At 39.4% G+C, this 20,774-nt stretch overlaps 1 protein-coding gene across 6 annotated transcripts in view; it reads right to left on the minus strand.

Moving 5' to 3' along the window:
- dlgap4b (discs, large (Drosophila) homolog-associated protein 4b) overlaps positions 1-20,774 on the minus strand; it is a 124,496-nt gene that overhangs the window by 74,209 nt on the left and 29,513 nt on the right. For all 6 annotated transcript variants that reach the window (XM_044023740.1, XM_044023737.1, XM_044023742.1 and 3 more), the window contains exon 2: positions 19,021-19,086. The gene's annotated coding sequence lies outside the window, so the exon portion shown is untranslated. The remainder of the gene's footprint in view (positions 1-19,020; positions 19,087-20,774) is intronic.

Genomic DNA, 20,774 nt, shown 5'->3' on the forward strand with positions numbered 1-20,774 from the left:
ACTTTGACTATTGAAATGCTGTTGCTGCTTTTATTTACTTTTTTACAGTCTGTGCTTAATGAAGTCATGATGCGATTTTGGATCGTATCGGATTACACATTTTTTCCAGTATTTGATTCAGAGATTTTGACCCTTATTAGATCGACACCACACAATTTATTTTCACTGCGGAACAGATAAAGCTAAGGCATGCAGGTCGTCTTATTATATATAATCCCGAAGTTTAATATTCCATACGTGCTGTGTATGTTATAAACTGTGTAATGAGAATCCCAATCGGCTTATGTCGAAGTGGAAATATCAAATATCTGCACATGTTCCTGATGCTTAGTGAGAATTTCTTTTAGTCTGTGTGTGCACTGGTCCTGTAGCTACTGTAATTGCTTTGATTAGTGGTAACACACAGCTCATTAAACCTCACAGTTGCTTATTCTAAGCGTTTTTGATAAAAATAAATTTTTCCCTCAACTCCCTTCAATCATGGCTAACCCCTACCTGCAGACAATCAGCGTTTGACTGGGAAAGAAAACAGGAGACAGTCAATCATCATAGACACAGGAATGAATCACAAAATCTGCAGCTACAGGCTACATGCATAATTCCAAGGGCAGCAGCTTTCGTGCTTTTTTAATACTGAAACATATTCTCAACCGGTGGTGACAAACTGTCGGCGGACAAGTTAAAGGAAAAGACATGGAGAAAATAAATGCAGATGTAGCCGCACAGGATTCAAAAGGATCAATGAATATTTCATGAGCCCGTGGCCTTAGCATTTGTCAGATAATCACCATCTTTCTACATATTAATCAGATATAAGCTCTCTTCGTTTTACAACAAAAATACAAACAGTACCATCAACTAACGTACTGTATAGTGGTTCATCCCTGCCCTGCTGCATCAGTCCTAAATATACATTACCCTCTTCATTACTGCAGCGCTTCTATTCCTCTTGTATAGTTTGGTATTAAGTGAATCAGCTCGACTATCACTCAAAAAGTCTGCAGCAGCCACGCAAAACTTTTGGGAGAGTAAACTTCAGAGGAGAAGTCCCGGATGTGTCCATAATCATCACAGCGCGCTGGGTTCACTTGACCTGTCAACTCAATTTTACTTTACTGTTTATTCAGAGGCCTCATGCAGTGGAAGAACAGAGGAAATGAAAGCAAGCAAAAGAGAAGTACAGAATGGGAAAAAGACACAACAGTGTAAGATACACAAATGAAACAAAAAGAGAACAATTCTCTTTTTTTTCCAAATCGGAGTATTGCGTTTTAAAAATAGGGGGAAAATATAGAATAACAAATAAATGGACAGGTCTGTATAAATCAAGAATGTCAGAAATGTCTAAAGTCAGAATGACAAAAGCAGCCTGTGAAGCTCCTGTTCCACCTTGACATGATGACTTTTCATTTCTTTTTCAAAACCAGAGCCTGACTCATATTTCCAGACTGTTGGTCGTTCTCTCACATTTAATACGACTGTAGAATCTGATAGCACCACTTCCTGCGCAAAGTACACAGTGTGTGTCTCTCAGGATGGGGATGACTCTCGGATGCAGGCAACTGACTCATCCTGGCACCTACACTGATAAGGTCTGTGTTTATCATGTTGCTAAATGAAAGCCAAAGATAAAGAAAGATTCAAAGCAGTGCCTGAGTGAGCAATTGTCCTATCTTAATGAGACGTGAAATAAGACTGGGCTTGTTGCAGTAGTCTGTACAATAGCCAGAGATGTAAAAATGATATAAGACAATGTGGTTCTCAGTCGAAACAAACCCATGACTCACATTTTTTTAGACAGGTCTTCCTGCAGCGGGAGACGATTACATAATAAAATCTTTTTTGTAGTTGTAACTGGGGCTTGAAGTAAAGCATTGCTTTGCCACCAGCGTCTCATACTTGCTTATTCAGCTCCCGTCAAAAGCGGGTCAAACTAGGACAACAGTCACATTCATTAACAATGGCGCTTGTTATTTTTATTTCAAGAATGTCTCCTTTAAAGACCATGAACTCAGCTCATGCCCACTTTGTGACCAAACATGTCAAACTGTCAATTCTGTCACAGCAACTCCAGATAAGCGGATTGGATTTACGAACCAAGACCCTCTTTTTGTCAAATAAATTCTCCTTGATTTCAGAGCGAAAGCGAGATACTAAAAATAAGTCATTTTATTTCCAGCCTGAAGACAGAAGGACAGATATCCATTTTATCAAATTATTACATTTGTTGAATGACAAAAACATTTCCAGACTGCTTTTTAATACCTAAAGATCCACGATGCAACAATTTGCCTCGCATGACAACAGGAAACAAATATTCACTTAATATATAGCTGAGCACTAATGTCTTGGCTAGAGATTGACATTACACAGTAAACGTTTAACCCTTTACATAAACAACAGTCATTTGCGCACATTTCATAGCAAAGCAGACAGTGAAAATAATCTTTCACCACAGTTTCTGCATCTGTCACGCATGTCACAAATGCAACATGTCCTGCACCCATTTCAAAATAAAAGCACCCTATTATTACAGTGAATACATTTTTTCAACAGCATTCTATTGTGAAATATTTACAGGACTGACAGATGCGTGACCTCATACTGAACATTTCTGGGGTTTAGTCAAGTACAGAGGAGTATTTGTAAAGGTACATTTTATGATCATTATCAAAGTCTAACCCTATATGTAAAACAGAGCATCAGCTCTAATGGCACATTTTAAAGATAAAAAAACTACTCAAATGTATTGTTTTGTGCAACACATGTTGACTACATTAATTGAGAACAGTATAGCATTGTGCTTGCATTGTTTTTCCTTATGCATCTTAGATTATTTGTAATGCATTGACATCATCAACATCAGCATCAGCATCAGTAATTCAAATGAAAACCCCGGCTCAGTAATATTCTCAGTCACAGTACAGTTGGCAGTGTTTACCAGCTACAATAAACACAATGTAAAGAATAAATAAAAGAAAGGGCAGTGATTTATGAGACGCTACCCTGTGGTCAGAATGCAAGTATGCATTGTATGCATGCTCATTTCCTTATGGTTGGACACCTGCCTAAGGCCTATATGATGCACTCAGCATAAGATATGGCTATAACTGATGTGTGCATGTATGTTAACTTGCAGTATGTGTTTGAATGTGTTTCATGGCTTATGAAATGATTGTTTTCCAAAATGTTGCTGTATTTGTCTTATTTACTTTCCTGTCTACTCAAGGAAATGAGACAGATGTGAGTCTTCACTTCCACTGCATGCTCCCGGCTTCTCCGGGCTTTTTTTTTTTCTTGCCTGGCCAGATGGGATGCTCAACTTGCACACAATTCACAAACACACAGAGGCCGACAGGCACACACGCATCCCATCGCCAGATGTGCTCCTCCAATCCTTTGCAACATAGACCTCAGGAGGTCACGATCAACTGTGGCTCAGAGCGAGAGGAGAAAAACTGACAAAAATCACAATCCTGCTGCTCCACCATTCACAACATCATTTGTATCATCAAGCCAAATTTTGAGCAAACAGCATGTGGTTCAAAACTCAAAAACATTTATTGGATATAATGAATTACCCGTGTAAATTCGAGCATAAACTCAGTCTCCTTGTCAGTAAAAAAATAAATAAAAACATACTGTTCTGGATTTTCCCAGATTTTGTCTTTACAAATGGCAGGTAAACATTCTGAAAACATGTCTAATGGTATTTTTCCTCTATTAAGTTCGAGCACTACTCAAACTAGAAACACAAACTAGTGACAAGCAAAGCAGTTCTTTTTGGTGTACTGAATCATTAGAATTATTTCATTAAAAAGATTAGTTCAGTACTTCCTGCATGACCGGATAAACGGGTTGCGAGTTGGCTCACAATCGCTAGCTTTCAGCAGTGCTGTCACTAAATACACCAGATTCCTCTGTTAAATATTGAGATTTTTGAAATTTCCTTGCTAAATGTTGGAGATTAACGCATGTTTTCAGGATTTTATAGTCTGACCAATCAGTGGCCGGCAGTCTGTCGACGTCACATTGTAGTATCGACCAGAGCAGGTACTAAAAAAAGCACCAGGTACCAGCCGAGCTGAGTTACGCTGGAACTGTATCGTGGAAAAGTTTCAGAAAGACACTGCAGCCCACTGAAGGGGATGGAATATGATGCTACAACAGCCATTACTGACAGATTGGAGAAAAGGGTTACACAGGGGTGGACAACAGAGGAAAAAAAAGACAGAGATCAGGTTGCTGTTGATACCAGCAACATAGCGATAGAAAGCAAAAAGGTAGGGGCATTGGGACCGCAACAATGGACAGTGATCCAGTGACCTTAAATTGGTTCTGCTGGCAACATGATTAGATGTGTGTGTAGGTTGAACAGACAGAGAGCTTTAATAAAGCTTTGCAAATGGATTGACATGCTGACATCCTGTAGTGACGTGTCGATGATGCCAAAGCTGGAGCTGCCGGCAGCCGACATGGCCTTAATCTCCCACATCACCCAGGGTCTATTTACCAATTTTAGCATGTTAGCCTCTCCCAATCTGAAAACAGAGGCACACTGATACGTTCTTGCCAAAAATGTGCCTGATGATTATGGATGACTTCTGTGTTCCCTGTGTGTATTCAGTGTTAACTCAGTCCAGTCTGTTGCAAATGAATGCATTAGCATAGAAAGTTTTTCGGTTCACACTCAACACAACAAAAAAAGGATTGTTGAAGTGACATGATGGTTAGCAATGCAAAGCATCTCAGGATGGGTTTGCTTTGTGCAGTTTGTCACATGACTGTTTATCCCCAAATGGAGCATCAGAGAGGAAAATAATGCCACAGTGCATTGTCTGATTTACGTGGATCAGCACAAAAGGCTAAATAGTATAAACACATTGTTGCGTTAGCAATGTACTTAAACCCTAATTGTTGTCTTTCACATGGCTGCATGAACTTTCACTTAGTCATTTTCTACTGCTTTATCATCCACATGAGGGTCGCTGATGCCAATCCCAGGTGACATAGTGCGAAAGGCGGGGTCCCATCCTGGACAGGTCACCAGTCCATCACAGGGACACATAGAGACAAACAAACCACTCTCACACTCACACAATTTAGAGTGTCGTATTTGCCTAATCCCCAAATCTGCATGTTTTTGGACAGTAGAGGGAACCGGAGCACCCAGAGAAAACCTACACACACACACACACACAGGGAGAACATGCAAACCCCATGATTCTGACAGTATGATAACTTTAACCAAAACATAGGGATGGCTCAATATCACTTTTGTATCCACTCCAATATCTTAGCCTTGAATTCTCTGAGCTGAAACAATGGAGGTAAAGTCAAAAACACACACAGATACTTAGTGGGGACCAAAGCAGCTCAACGTCACTGTCACTGGCCTAAACGGTAAACTGCTAACAGAGCAATCTGAGGGTTTTTATATTGCTACAGTGTTCGTGCAAACTATGGATTGAGTGCATCGGCGAGCCATATTTTAGACACGCCTCAGAAAATCTTGATCAGAAGACTGGAGAGAAACTGTTTTCAATGTTTACTTCGCAGTTGCACAGCCACTGTTTTCTAACACATAAGGCCCGGGTCACACCAGCTGTGTCCCGTGTGCGTTGCCTGTGTGTGTTCACACCGGCTGCACACCTGCTGCAATTCACTTGTCTCCGGAGCGTCATCAGCTCAGGCATAGAAAATGTACGTGGTTTTAACACGGCCACTGTTTTAATATTGTGGTATACATTGCAACCCCCACGCTTGATGCAGCTGTACAGTAACTTTAGCAGGAAGGGTTCATCAGAGCTTCTTTATAGCTCTCTATAGTCTTCCCTTATTTGAGGAGAAAATAGTTTGTGTTCCCTTCCCACAGATCAGACTAAAATATCACAGAGCTGTCAATCACTGTAGATGTGCAGGTAGAGGCGAAAAACAATAACCCTGGCCCCACAGGACCACTCCAGGTCATATGAGACTCTCAGGACAGTTTGATTACACCCATGAGGAAATCCACACAAAACAAAAAGAACATCTCATGGCAGCAATTAATTCTTTTTTCTTCCTGCTGTAAAAGAAAATAGTAGACTAACATGTGCTTAAGGACGGTTCCTTTTGGCTGTACGCTTGCCGGGGTGAACGCCTGTTACCTGAACAGTCCCTGTTTCCTCATTAAAAAGAAGAAAAGCCTGTAAAAAGCAGCCTCTCTGATGGGTCTGTGGAGGCGCGCGGCACGCTGTTACTATTTCTCAGGGAAGTGTTCTGCTGCCGCGCTATATCGTTCTATCATTGTAAAGACCACACGTCGAGATTTCAGTCATTCACGTACCACAGCACAACAAGATGCGATGTGAAATGATATTCATAGTTTCACGTGTGCTGGTGAATGGCACTTATCTATTCATTCCTTTTTTGTCATCCATGTCCTTGTGGCTGGTAATGTTGTAGTTTAAAGCACACACAGTATTACGCATCACAGTATACTATATCATGCATGGTGGGAAACATGGAACTCGGTGAAATTAACATATTAATGAACTGGAAATACCAAAGAGAAGCCCTCATGGCCCTGAGGACACAATAGTCTTCTTAGTCATTATTGTCATGTCATGGCATTTGGAACTTGAGGAATGTAAATCACCTGCTTGGGCAGGACATTTTTTTTTCACTTCATGAAAAACACAATAGAATTATTGTGATACAACAGGGATTATCATTTGACAAGGAAACACATGTTACATTATGATTCAAGTTACATAACATATAACATATTTGTTATTAACATACAAGAAAAATATGTGCATTACATTATAGAGATATAACTACAATTTATTGAGTTTGCCAGGCTGTTGTTCAGTGTGTAATTCTTGGGCATCTGCCCATTTCAAGGTTTGATTTACTTTTCTAATGTTTATGTTGCATCATTTTGCTCTAGCTTTTCAGGCAAACTGAATCACAGGAAGAAAGATGTTTTTAAATGCTAAAATGGAATTTGCTAAAGGAATTTTTTTCAACCACAAAAAGAGTTTTGAGTCCTCCAAAAAGACAATTTAAAAAGGTAGTAGAAAAGGAGGTTGTCACGTGAACTCCATTGTTCTACATTTGGCAACTGTTTGACAGCCATTAGTTCATTTTATTAGTGAGTTTGAATCGTCTTTATTTTCACTAAGAATTGTTCATTTCACTAATCTCGATTAAACCTTCCTACAAGAAATAAGTCCTGTGTAAGAGCCAAAACAAAGCTTCACTTTGCAATAGTAATCGGTTCTCACAAGTGGTAAAGTGTGTCCATGATGCATCTCAGGTTTGCTTTTTTCATGTGGTTCAATTACGACTTTAATTTGGCCTGGCCTCGTTAATTAGCAACCAGGATAGATTGGTTTGCTGCAGAGGGAAAGTGCGAGCAGAGGGTCAAAAGAGATGAGTGGGAGAAAATTAAAGAACAGAATGTGCCTGGAGGGGTAGGAACTATTATTTGGCGACACAAAAAAGGCAGTTAAATTACTTAACGTTGTGCGTGAATCATCATATTGCTTTTGTGTGCAGTTTACCTGGGTGCAAAAGCTCAGCCAGCGGGATCGTGTTATGTCATTAATGAGTGCTTGTGCTGGATTTGAATGTCAAAATCTTCATTTTCCCAGAACAGAGCATGTGCTAAGAGTGTGATGTCTTAAAAACACAGGTGGTTCTTTACATTCTGTACTATATTAAGTAAGATAAGTAGACATTTCTTTCAGATTTGATCGTCTTAAATTTCTTCTAACTTGTGTTTCAGCTATTGAGTGGATAAATCTTCCACTTTTTTTCTGTAAAAAAGAAATCCATGATGATGTTTAAGGAAGACAAACTTTCGGACAATATAAGACCAAAGAAATTATTGCAGTTGCCTGCCGCACAATGAAGTGCCAAATAACAGAAATATAAATTAAACTGAAATGGAAAAAATGTAAGATTAAGACACATTTTGGAAGAAAACAACATTATGATGCAGAAATTCACTGGCCCCAAAATGTCAAATGATTATAATTGGATTTTTGTTTTTTTGTGTGAAAATGACAGTTAAGATGCTCACACTCATGTGTATGTGTAGTGGTCTCCTGATACTTGTTGAGATAGAGGGGCAGACAAGTGTAAGGGCTAACTTAATTAACTGGGCACATGTCAAACAGAAGGCTGAGATATTTTACAGATTAACCAAATCCAAGGAAACTTGTATAAAACGTGTCACTTAAAGTGGCTCATTTGTGAACCTAGTACTTGAAGCCATTTTCTGACAGGCACAATAATTTTTCCTTGTTGAATCTCCAGCAAAATAATGTCAGGTCTGCTTACTTAATGATGTGTCCCATTTAGTAGGGGTACATTTTAAACACTAACCAGTATAGCTCAGTTCCTAGCAGAAAGGGGAACCTTTATCATGCAGCACTACTGTCCCCATAGTTCTTACCATAAACAGTGTACCACACTGGTCACATCAAATAACATCACAGCTAATCTGGGACCTGGCAGCACTGCATTTAAGGGCAGTGACGTTTATCCTGCGAGCCGAGTGGTTTCAGTGAGTCTGTGACCTAAACTGACACCAGGAGATAAAAAGGGTCACATTTACAGCAGCTTGGCTACACATCAACATCAAGTCGATGACATATTTTCTCAGACTCATTTTCATGTTAATTCTATGCTTCATATTAACATAAAACCCTGTGATTGGCCAGATGAGCTGCAATAGTTGAGAACAACAAAAAGAAAGAAAAAGTCTGCTCATCTACTCACGGCATCACTGAACTTATCTCCGGCCAACAATCCCTATAAAAATGAGCAGCTTATATCAGTCTGAGGTTCAGTGTATTAATCTTGTCAAATGGATTCAGAGAGCAAAGACACTGCAGACAGACTGAGGACGGAGGAACAGATGGCCTCGCAGATTGGAGGGAAAATACAGAGCAGTCACTAGATACAAAGGAAAGAATGAGAGGGGCAAGTATTTATTGTGTTGAGTTAAGGGGGGGGTCGTGAAAGGGTGAGTGCAGCATAGGAAGGGAGACGCATTTGCAGGAGTGAGACATCATGGAGAGAGATTCTCAGAGGGGAGGCGGTCAGTGAAAATGACAGGATGTGGCTCCTGCTGTCACCGGCTCTCAGATGTTAAGTCTTAGCACTTTCCTCTACTACTTGCTGTCATTACAAGGAGCAAAAACGTGACTCGAGCTAGAACGGTGCGTGCAGAGGTAAAATCAGGTACACAGCAGCTGCAAGACATAAACGGTGCGTGAGAAAACACAGAGAGGACTGCAGTTACTCACAACCGTCAGTTACAGTGGTGTCCGGGTGCACATGAGGTAGGACTGTCACTGAGTTGTCATTGTTACTCATTAAAGCTCAAGTTAATCACCCTATGTCAACACAGACACGGGAAATACAGCTATTCAGAAACACAGAGAGAAGGAGAGAGACAGATGTGTGGAGCTGATAGGCTTAAGCATTGTGTGAACTCATTTGTCATTTTGATTTCAAACTATTGTTAATATTCCAATATTCCCCACACCCTCACTCACATGCTCACATAGACAGTATTCAGTATGATTACTCTTACTTTAAGTCACGTTTGGTTTATCACTTGTTGAATGCCTCCAATGCTGCTTCACAAGGGTGGAGATAACAGCTGAGCTAGATTTTAGAATTACTTTGCAATCTACAGCGTAGAACCAGAAATACTTCCAAATCGTATTTTTATGCATATCCAGTTTGATTTTTTGGCAGTCTGGGCAGATAAAAATCACAGAATATCACATTTTTCCAAACCTTTGGATTGGTTTCGAATGTGATTTTGATCATATTTTTACAGATCCGTTTCAATCTGAACATCTTGGTCACTCAGAAATGATTTTAAAAGTGTCATCACTCGCAGAGCGACTCAAACACAACAATGATGTAGATCCGGAGAAATGGATGGTAATTGTCGGCGCGGTGGACAGATAGTAGTAAAAAAACAGGATAATGCGCAATGTCTTATCTCGCATTCAGAAATTTGAATGCCATATTGAATCATCAAACGCCCCCACCACGTGATTCCCCCCGGCATCACGGTTCTGCCTGCATCACGAAAGGAGGCACAACTCAGCACCTCTGATTCTGTCGCTTCCTTGAAATCATAAGAAAGTTTGTGCTGCGGCTCCACATAACCATTTGGGACAGAAACAGGCACCCATTTCTGTTGTCCATTTTGTTTAGACTTGCTCTTCCGGGGCGTGGCCTGTAACTATAGAAATCCACGCGGAAGACCAGACTAGACTATGTCAGTATGGACGCACATAAACAGTTGGTCAAGAAGATCAGATTCTGATCAAATATGTTTACAAATCCGATTTGGGCTGCAGTCTAAACAAGGCCAGACTGCACTCATAGCACCCTCTGCTGGATCATGCTGTAATTACTTCCAATGGTCTGCCTCACTTCCAGGCTGTATAGTTTGAACTTAAATGTTTAAACTCTCCCCTTGCCTTCCAAATTTGGGGGGGATTATTTAACGGTTAATGTGACATGTGATATCTCCTCCATGGTTAAACATTTAGGTATAATGTATGGGACAATAACAGGTGGAACAGCCTTATGGTTTTATCAGTAAAAGTCACCAACTGTGGCTAATAAGACAGGAGCTTATAAATAAATTACGAGCAAGAAAATGACCTTCACACATGAAATTCATTAGCACCTTTAAAATTCTCTGCACCTGCACCTACACACGGAGACTGTTTCATAAACACAGACCATGAAGCACTGACATTTTTTACTTTCTTGACATTAAGCAGTTAATTTATGCATCTGCATTTCTGTACGCCTGGAGCAACTCATTTGTTTTTGCATTACATAACACATGATATACAAAAGGTCACGGCCTCCAGGAAATATAGATATTTGATAAAGCCTTTTCTTTTCTTTTCAAACAAACTCCCAACAGTCAATGTTAAAAATGCTGTACTTTCTCTCTTTAAATATTATCTGGAATGAATTCATACATGAGGAATTACAGCATCCGTCTCTGTCACATGAATTAGGCCACATCATTTCATACTGATATTGAGGAGCTCCAGTAATGGGAAGTGAGGTTATTAAAATAGAATCCACAGTTAATAATAGGCACATTAACCTGATATTAATTTTCTCAGAGCAACACTTACAACCTAGTCCGACATCTTCTAATCACGGGAAAGGGGAACAGAGGAGAATTTCATTTTGTTTCTGGTCAGTGGCCAACATGGTGTCGACAAGAAAAAAATGTGTTTCTATTCTTGTTCAGTATCTTCACAGATTGAGCCATGGCTGTGTGTGTGTGTGTGTGTGTGTGTGTGTGATAAAGGGATTCAACATGGTGACCACGTAATTACACAGACATGGCTGTGCTTTGTCAAAGATTGGCTAATCAGGGATCAGTTAAGATACACAAAAAGCAAACTGCATTGATTTTAAACTGATGTTCTTGCTAAGACATGTGCAAATAAATGTGCACTTTGACTGCTGCACCTGCTGCTTGCCCATTTGAGCTAGCATTAAGGTCAAATAATAGACCAAAACTGAAGTAATAACTAGAGTTTGCATGGGTTCTCTCCAGGCAGGCATTTGCCCGCAATCTAAAGACAAGAGAAAAATGTGTATTTCAATGTAACTTCCATGTAAATTAAAGATTAAATAAAGTTCTCCAGTCTAACTGTTTCACTCCTAACCGTAGTTAAAAAGTCATGTATTGTAACCGTAAAGGCTCGGCTACACTGAGTGTTTCTAGTCACACTCTCAAAATGGTGATTTTATGACAGTACATTTTTCTATGAACAACAGTAAAAATAGTGAGGAAAATTGAACAAATGACAAGTCACTGCAGGAGCAACAGGCAGACTGCAGGTAGAACTACCTCCTACCAACAAGATCAGTTACGTGGAACTGTGGACCACACTACAAACCGTCACTGCACATGAAGCTAATTTCCACTGCTTGTCTTGCAGTAGAATGTTCATTCGGGACTGTCATTTCAAATTATCAAATAAAACAAGTTTCAGATGTCGGCACAGAGAAGAGAGAGAGAGAGGGAGAGTGAGAGAGAGAGAGAGGGAGAGAGCGCAAAATGAACAGGCAGGAGCTTTAAAAGCTTTGGGGAGGATTTGTATTCGATAAGCCATCCAGTGGATTAAACCATGTTAATGCAATGCCTCCACAAACTTGACAACACACACATACATTCTTGTACAGTATTCTCACTGAGGACACTCGTAGACATAATGCATTCTCTAGCCCTTAACCTAAACCCAATTCTTAACCCTCAGAGAGCCCTTTAAAGTTGGGCGGACCAGCCGAAACGTCCTTACAATGTCAATGATCCAAACTGTGTCCTCGCATTTAATAAATCACCATGCATTGTATTACATCAGCTACAGCAAGACATCATCCAGCTTTACTGCCTGCTCAACTTTAGACTGCAGAGGCTAAATAGTATTATGTAGTTATGTAGTGTTATGTGATTAGAGGCCCATTCATGAACTTTTTAATCACTATCAGTGAGTTAGGAGCTGTGTTTTTTGATTTTAGTTGAGCCATTACTTACCTTTAATGGCTTTTCAATTTTTTTTCCCTAAATGGCAAAGCACTGTTTCAAAATTGGCTTAAACATTGAGATTAAACATTGATCCTTCATCTGACATTTAGTGACCTTTGAGATATTGCTGCGATGATGGTTACCATGTGATCAAACAGTTGCTATAAGTATTGTCTGGCATGTGTAACAGCCCCATGTCAAAAATGTGCATGTATTTGTCACATTTACAGAATTACACATGACTTTGTTTGTGTTTTACAAAATGTCAGTCGCTGCACAAACTGACACATGTACACAAAATCTGACTCTCTTCCCCCCGCGGCCATTTCAAGACGTGACTGATAACAACAATAAAGGTTCATGTGTCCTAATCAGACACGGTACAATGACAGTAAGCAGACATGGACACTAACAAGAGCCAGACACAGCAAGAGTGAGTGCATGTCAATATCAAGAGAGACTGAGATTGATTTCATTGTGTTTCCTCATCCTCTCCATGTTGAAAATAGGGCATGGATGAAAGCGAAATATGTTTCAATAATTTTTTTTACAATAATACAATAGAACAAACGTCTCCAACTCAAATGAGCTTGGGGCCACTGAACATATAGTCTGGCCAGTGGGGGGCCAGTGCATAACTATTCATGAGCTTAACATTCCATCATGATAACGCAATGACAGATATTTCACAGAATATCAAAATAGAAGCGTCTGCGTTGATTTGGAATAGTTCACAATAAAAATGAATTTATGATGCAAAATGAATCTATTACGAAAAAACAAAACTCCATTATACATTTATATTAAGTAGTGGACCACATGAAATGGGCCAGAGGGCGCATGTGACCCGTGGGCCGCGGATTTGGGACCTCTGCTATAGAATGACATAAGAATTCCTCTGGATTTGTGCTGTTACATTAAGCCAACAAGTTCTACTTAGATAACAGATAACATTTTGTTTAATTATGCAGTCTTTGTACAATATATATCTGTTTTTGAATCTCCATGTCTACCTCTTGTCTCCTCATCTTTCCCAGCTTTGATTCACAGTCCATACCCTCTTTTCATTTTTGTTGGCGTCAGCAGAGAAACTCAACACAGAGGCGACTGAATCAGCTCGTAAAATTCTCTAAAGTTATTAGTTTCACAGTCCAGTGGATTCAGTTGCCTGTTCCGTTGATGAAATTACAAAAAGGACCAAAGAGCTAAGTCAAGGTTCTGTCATCGGGACAAAATCGTTTACTCCACGTGACAGAGCAACTGAATTTTCACCCTTGCACAATGCAAGCACATTGCAAGCACATTGCATCCCTAACCACCTACAGAGGTGCTTTGGCTGATCACATCACAATAATAGGTACAATCTTACTTTCTACCCAAAGAGGGAATGTATGCCGGCCAAGCTGCGCACACAGCGCCCTCTGCTAGAAAACTTGGTAATTACTTTAATCAGTGTAGTGAACTTCTAGACCGTATATTGTGAATATCTGATCAATAATCAATGTCTAGTCCACTGTCAAAATGTTGTTAGTTGCTACACTAATCAAAATCTGTTCTCAATTGAGCTCTTTTACACTTGTACTTTTATGTAATTGTAATCTGATTATTGAATGCAAATATTAGTATGTATATATGTATATATTCTGTTTATTACCTTACCTGTGTAACACCAATAATACCAATGTCACTAGTCAGTAACAGCTTTACTGAATGAATATGTTTAAATAGGTAAGTACATCTCCCTTTACCAGAAAAAAGTCCCAGAAATGAACATAGGGAGTGACCCATAACACAGCAGCCTTTACGCATCTAATTATCTCAAAGCTCAAGAACAAGCCTCAGTTATGAAGCAATGTATTTCACATTTAACACACACTTCTAATACACTACTTTTTTCAGTGATGTCAGCACTTTTGTTCTTTTGGCCAAAATAGGAACAAGATACACATTTTCATCAAAGCTCCTTGCATGAGGAGCCATGCTGCAACTTCATTAAAGCCAGTCCAGTGCTTCTATGCTAATGAGCAGAACAGAGTGTTCTCATGAGAGTCTCGGCCCTGGTCTGCTGCATATATGAGCCACACGGTTTCTCTGTCAGGCTACAGTCTCATCAGCTGAGGTTAAAAACATAAGGTGAAATGTAGTAGAAAACACTCCAGCATATTGAAAGTATTTCTGCATTATATAGGTGTAAGTGATGGGCTCTGCACAGCAGAGATCAGTAACAAATCAATAATACAGTGTGTGCATGATTTGTTTCTTAATGGGAGAGTAAATAATGCAACATGATAATCATTCAGTATTTATCCCCAATACCATTAGCAGCTTTTGAGCACATATTAATAATGCTAAAATGAGATTAATCTCTTAGCACTGACGATGCCAGACTGAATGTTTATCAACATAAATGAGATGTAATAGAAATTGTTTAATCATTTATGCTGTTGCAAAAATTCAGAATCAATTTGACATAGTATGACTTTTTCCACCCCGCTGGATATATTCGGGTTATATTTAGGCCTCAAGATTGACAATTTGCTCAGCGCCACATTTTGTTTTTGGTTTTCAGTCCAAATGAGTTATTGAAATCTTTAGCCATGGAAATAATATGAAGATGTTTGTTTTTCCTTGTTTGTGATTTTAGAGCCAATGATCATATGCAAGTACACAGATCACCTCATTTCATCACCTTAAAACTGACTTTAACATACAAACAAATTACCTACTGATTAAGCACATCAGCTCCACACAACTCCACATTTGTCAGTATGGCGGTGCCCGGTGACATTCCCTTGCTGCACACAGGAAGGGATTTGTTTTCTGACAACAAACATACTGTATGGAGGCAACATTATCATTGCGCAAGTAAAGCTAAAAATGCATGTTTTTAGCTTGATTTTAGTCAGACCACGCCAATAATTTGGTTTGTCTAAAATTGAGCTAGTCTTAGTCGGACTAACATACCTGGATAATGCGATTCACAGTCCAATTACTCCTGCATGTTTACGCTTTGTTGGACTGGAATCAGAAGTAGAAGCAGATGACATAAAACCTGAAGCACTGTTGGCGAAAAGAACAAACACAAATGCTGTCGGCGAGAATGAAAGCTACTGCACTCATGTACAGTGAAAGGAAACATACAGAACTACAGCACAATCCATCTCACCGTTTGCTGTTTTTCTTTGATGTAAAGGGAACAGGAAACTGATTCAATATGCACTAGCTTACAGAGCGATAGAGCGCCACCTATGGTGGCAGAATCAGATGTACACTGCCTATATATCGATTGCCTCTTCTGCATGTATACTTGGACTCAGCAAGGTGTCCGATTGCCTGTCTTAGTTGGACTACGGCCTTAGCTTGATTGAACTGTGCATGTAAATGCACTGACTGATTCCTGTTTGATCAATATCTTAAAGATGCACCATTAGCCACAAGCTGGTACCAACACAGATACTTTTCCTCAGAGCTGGTGTTGTGTTGTGTCATAATATGTCAAGTGAAAAGCAGCGTAAATGCTGGTTAAAAGCTATTCTTAACAAGATTGGAATAAGGAGCAACATAGTTCTTTGTACTGTAAATACTGTATTGGCTATTCCTCTACAAAAACACCGTAGTGATGGCAAAGACAAAAGCACAGTGAAAGTGAGGTTTATAGTAAAACAATATAAGCACAAGGACGAAGTTTAGGACGAAACTTTATATATTTCATGTTAATGTAGAAAACACTAAATATGGATTCAAAATGAATTGTTTTGTTTTGTGCTAAAGATGAATAATAACCGTCTCCCTTGACACATTAAAAGCAAAACATAGTAAAAACCAACAATAATCACAGCTAAAATGCAACACTGGGACTCTCTGGAGACAGATGAGCAAATTGATTGTGGGCTGAATTAAAGGAATTGGATCATAGCTTCGGGAACAGCAGGTCTCTGGAACACTGAGTGGCAGACACCTTTCAAGCTGTTTAGACATAGACCAAATATCCTATAATGCCATGTTGTTAGAAATATGGAGGTTCCCTGTAATCATGGTTTTCACTGAGAGAAAAAAAAAAGAAAAAAGAAACCACATGTGTGTTGACTGAGCACTCACCTTGGTCTCAAAGCACAAATACAATAGCTTCTCCTGCATAATTACACACACACTGTCTTTCCCCTCTGATGCACTTTACATTAACAACAAGAGATAAACACAGTTTATCGGAGACTGACAGAGACCCAGTAATTAGCATGTTTTTATTTCCTAACAATAATGATTTGAATTTCAAATGAACTGTATAATGTGTATACACTGCAGACACCTCACATTAAACAATGAATTCAAATGTCATTGATACAACTCCAGCACACTCGACATCTAAACTCAGAAAATACACACATGGTTTCATATCCATTATTTCCCCACTTACATAGAACATGATGTCCACACATCATTTTAATGTCGTTACTAATCCAAGCATGAGCGTATATCCTCTAACTTATAATATATGAAAGGCTAATACAGTATTTGTTGCTACTACTGTAATACAAGATGATGAACAGTATTGTTGTTGTATTTAAACAACATTAACAGCTACTGGTTTTATTAATCAAAGGTTCTCTGCTTACTCCCTCAGTCCAAAAACATGCAGAGGTTAATTATATACTCTAAACTGGCAAACTGGCAACTTTCGCCATGTGTCAGAAAAACTGTGAATGTCATTCCTACTAATGCTCACATCAGGAAACAGTCAGTCCATCCATTATCTATAACGCTTATCAGCAAAGGATAGAGGTGAGAAGCAGAGCCGATCCCAGCTGACTCTGAATGAGAAGCAGGATAAACCTTGGACAGGTCAGGTAACCACTAGGTACACGTACACGTCTTTGTCTATAGAGTCCTCCTTGCAGTGTAGTCCCCCTCACAATATCGATCCAATCAATATTTGCAGAGGTTTAGCAAGCACTTTAAAATTATAGATGGTGCTTTTTTCAAATGCCAGACTGTAAAAATTGTTAAGCTTTTAGACTATTCACCCTTTGATGCTTTCAATATGCCCTGATGACTGCGTCACTGTGATGTTGGGATATGCTTGTCCAACAGTTCAGTGGAGCCAAAAGAAAACAAAAATCGGCAGAAAGAATATTGATTTGTTTTTTTTGTTGTTGTGTTTCTTTAAAATCAGAACACTGAGGCACTATCAATATCACCGGAAATCTAACAAGGAACACAATCACTCGCTCTTGTTCTCCTTATAGTTTGACATTCTCCTTTGATTTGATCCTCATCTTGTTTATTTTTCTATTTATTCCAAAGAAAGCTGCAAAACAAGTTATATAAAACCATTTCTTATCTTGAACACCACTTATAAATCATAATCTTTGGACATTAAGGAAAACTTTATTGAGTTTTCAAAAGGTTTTGACTAATTGTGAACATTCATTAGGGTTCGAGCACAAAGTGCGTAGAACCCTATTGAAATGCAAAATATTTTATCTTGTGTCTGTACGTTTTGAAGTAATAAAGGAATAGAAATAAAACAAACACTATTGCTATAAAGGTCATGGTACTAAGGTATCAACAGATGTACAAATAATCCACAGACCGAGAAACAGAGACAACAAAGAAGTTGTTGATTTATTGTGATTTTAAGGAAAACTTTGCAATTCATTGTAAAGATAAAGATAAGGAAAACATCTAAAACTACTTGCTACTCTTGATTTAAAATGGAAGCTGTTATGAATTTATTTGATATGCAAATTACTATACATTAAACCACTGTTTATAAAAGTCTGTGTTGAAATGTTTGACCACCAGAGGAGGCTGAGTTTTTTTCACATTTCACAGTGTACTACAATAAGACGCATGACAGATGAGATTTTTGCTCAGATTGAAATTAATCCCGTTTGAAATCAAGAGTTCACTGGTGTGCCTCAGGGAAGTCCATAGTGGACACTCGTGATGTTACGCTCCATCAGTGCGCTCTGCCCTACAGACAACACGGTGCACGAGTCTGCATGACAAAACATGCTCTTTCATTGTAGATGCAACCACACTGCACTGGTTCACTTGCTGCGTTCACGTTACTCTCAAACAATTTAATATCACATACACTGACATTTCTATTGCTATTAGTTTTTAGCCCGAGCAAACGAAAGCCCTAAGATTTAATAATTAGCCGGTTCTTCCTTCTCTATCTCTTTGCCCTGAAGGTCCATCATAGTACAATCAAGGTCAAGGCGTGCTATTGTGCTGTTGCTGATTCTGAGCTGATTCTCCTGGCTAATTCGCATTTCAGTATATCCAACAACATCAAGCAGGCCACTGCCTCATTAGCACTGGCCCTCTGGTGCCTTTCACAACAGGGCTGAAGATGCTAACAGAGGCATCAAATGAAGACAGACTGTCACTGCCTCGCAGGATGAAGAAAAACAGAGGTTCAAATCACATACCTTCTTGGTGGGACTGCAGAATTTGTTGTCGAGGCCAGAGAAGAAGGGACTCACGGGGAAGAAATCCTGTAAAACAAAGACGACTCATTAGGTTCTGTCATCTCACACAGAAAATGTGCTCAGGCTCTGCTGCTTTTGCTGTGGATCTTAGGTTTGCAAATATAGACATTTGTGTAGCGCTTTGATAATAAGATTCATTGTCTCCAAAACCACGTGTTGCCCTGGCACGTTTTTCGTATATTCAGACAATCAATTATCTTTTCAAAATAGGCAAACTGCCACATTTTTAGAGATAAAGTAAGTTTCAATTAAGCATGATAGATTAGATTAGGAAAATGCAACCAGAGGCAATAAGACTTAGATCATGAATCAGCAGAAGCATTTTTTCCTCCACATTATACTGGATAATGTCTGGCTGTAGTTTACATGGATCTGCTACACAGTAAAGGACATCCTCTGTTACTTCAAATCTTTGTCGAAGACTATTTGGTTGTTTTAGAGTCTGGTTGCTGATAACCACACCAGTTGCACACTGACACTAAAAAGAATCAGATGTGGGACTAAAGCAGTGTTTGAATTGAGGGAGCCCTATTGTCAGTTGCCACCAATCGTTAACATGTCACATGCACCCACACATGGACGCACGTGTGCATATGTTCAGTATGGAATAAGTGGACAAACATTTATTTGACTATCCATTCATCCATCCATCCATCTTCTACCACTTTATCCTCCACATGAGATTCACAGGGGGAGCCGTGCCAACCTCAGCTGACATAGGGTGATAGGCGGGGTTCAAGCTGGACAGTTCGTCAGTCCATCGCAGGGCCACATACATAGACAAACGGACACCCACTCTCACACTCACACCTATGGTCAATTTAGAGTGTCCAATTTACCTAATCCTCATATTGCATGTTTTGGATTGTGGAAGGAAGCTGGAGAATGTGCAGCAAAACCACACACACACACAGGGAGAACATGCAAACTCCATGTAGAAAGGCCCTTGTTCTGACCGGGTCGCAAACCTTGCTATAAAGGCAAGAGTGCTATATTTGACTATTATTTGGTTATTTAATACAGGAACCTCATTGTACAGAAAATCATATTCTGTAACCTGTGACAAAAAAAATTGGACCATGTTTCAGACTGAGCTCCCCCTCAATGTCTCAAAGTAGATTTCAGAAGAACGTGTATCCTATTCAGGGGACTTGAGCTTCTCTTTGCTCCCCCGTAAGTCAATACTTACTTTTCACTAAATAAATAGGTTTATATTTCAGCTGAAATTGTAAAGGGAAAACTACATTCGAGTTACATATTTTCTAAGCAAACCTAACATTATTAACCTAACATTATAACTGCTATGATGCCCATTTTTTCCACCTTGTCCACCACCACACCTTGAGAATCAGCGATGAGATCTGGATGTGACATTGGATATGAGCCAAAGAGCCGGGTCTTATCTTTGACTTTACCTGACCATCAACTCACCTCTGCGTGATTAGTAGAGCTGGAGCTCCCCAGTGGTTTCACAACACTAATGAAGGCTAAATGTCTCACCTCATGCACTCCTCACACCATTTTGAACTTCACCAGTGGGTTTGTCTTGTCCATTAGCTAGCGGTCACAAGTGTGCATGTGTGTGAGTGTTGCAGTATTTTCAATACTTGACAATATTTGCACAGGAGTTCATTTATCTACAGAAATCCAGCAATTGATTAATGGTATTTCTGCGTGTCTGAATGAATCTGTGT

The sequence above is a fragment of the Solea senegalensis genome, linkage group LG4 (genome assembly GCF_019176455.1).
Source record: "Solea senegalensis isolate Sse05_10M linkage group LG4, IFAPA_SoseM_1, whole genome shotgun sequence".
NCBI lineage: Eukaryota > Metazoa > Chordata > Actinopteri > Pleuronectiformes > Soleidae > Solea > Solea senegalensis.